This window comes from Mus pahari, chromosome 6, assembly GCF_900095145.1.
Source record: "Mus pahari chromosome 6, PAHARI_EIJ_v1.1, whole genome shotgun sequence".
Classification (NCBI taxonomy): domain Eukaryota; kingdom Metazoa; phylum Chordata; class Mammalia; order Rodentia; family Muridae; genus Mus; species Mus pahari.
This window is the reverse complement of record NC_034595.1, coordinates 51,588,903-51,590,662: the sequence shown is the minus strand read 5'-3', so window position 1 is coordinate 51,590,662 and position 1,760 is coordinate 51,588,903.

Sequence of the window (1,760 nt, the reverse complement as noted above, 5' to 3'; positions counted from 1 at the left end):
AAAAGAAAAGAAAAGAAAAGAAAAGAAAAGAGAGAAGACAGATGTCATCAGCTAGCTAGAACCCCCAAAGCCTCTTTCCTGGGTATTTTTTCACAGTGCTGGAAGGTGCTAGGCACGCTGCAAAGGGCGGGAAGCAATCTACCCAGATGTGATGCCTGAGAACCACACCAGTGCACAATACACAGAAAGATGTCCTTAAAGGACAGTTCTGACATTCATTTCTTGGCAGTAACCAACAATTGAATAACCGGACATAGGCCTAGTTTAGAAATGAAGCCAACTACCTTTTGACAAGTGAGACCATGGGGCTTGGAGAAGAATGTGGTGTTACCACCACGTTCCTGATCCATTGTAATGCCCTACCTGCACATAAACACTTACCTTCATTCTCAAAGAGAAGTGTAGCTTTCATCCCTCTTTGTAGTTGACAGAGACCATTACAGAAAGCCATAAGTAGTCAAAATGAAAAGAACTGATTGTACAGTATTCAGCCCAAACTGATACATTTACAGTGTTGCTCACACTGTGAATCCTGAGACTGTGTTATTTACTGAAAAAAAAATTTTTTTTTTCTAGTTGTGGTGTGGCTCAGCCTTGGCACATACTTAAAAAAAATCCCTCTGGCTGGATTACATACATGCCATTAGTACACACCTTTAATCCCAAACAATGAAGGAAACGTCTTTGTAGGAATAAAGGAGATTGCCTTGTAGTTAGACTCAGAATTGGACTTACATGCATGTGTGGCTGTGTGTTGGTAGCCAGGAACCAGATAAGTGTCTGTGAGGACATGACAATAAATATTGTTTTGAAAGTTATAGCCTAGGGCCTGGAGAGATGCTTAGTGGTTAAGACCATGTTAAGACCTTCCAAAGGACATGAAAACAGTTCCCAGCACCCACATCAGACAGCCTCTAACTCCAGCTCCAAGAGATCCAGCTTTCTCTTTCGGCCTCCCTGGGGGACTACACACACATGGACGTACCACGTACAAACATTTATGTATATAATTAAAGATAAAAACAGTATTTTAAGAAAAGGTTTAGCTGAGAGGCTCAGTGAGCATTGTTGGGTTTATATAGTGTGGAAATCTTAAATTTAGTGGATTATAATCAAATTATTATTATAATTTAGTGGATAGGTTCTACTGTATACCACGTAAAATGTAACATGGACTGAAGGAATAAAGAATACAGTGACAGCTGACAACACACCTGACTTAGAGAGTATACTGAGGGAAGGAGGGCTGTGGGCCACATGTCATAGAAGAGTCATGGCCTGTGTACAAACTGAGGCAGTAAAAAAGACAGAGAACAAAAGAGATAGTTAGATATGAGTGGACAGTCTAAGAAACCTGAAGAGTGGCTGCGGTGTCTCCTTCCTCGATTACAGAATACACAAGAACCTAAGCAGGTGCAGGCTAAGTCACAGGTACCTTTACTTGGGTTATGTCCAGTCTCTGAAATGCCTGTCCTTCCTTTCCTCGTCAGCATTTTTCCTGATCCATCTGTTGCTGGTAAGAACTTAGATCCAGAGCTGGAGAGATGGCTCGGTGGTTAAGAGGTCCTGAGTTCAATTCCCAGCAACCACATGGTGGCTCACAACCACCATTTGCAATGCAATCTGATGCCCTCTTCCAGTGTATCTGAAGACAGCTACAGTGTACTCATATAAAAGAAAGAAAGAAAGAAAGAAAGAAAGAAAGAAAGAAAGAAAGAAAGAAAGAAAGAAAGAAGAGGAGGAGGAGGAGGAGGAGGGAG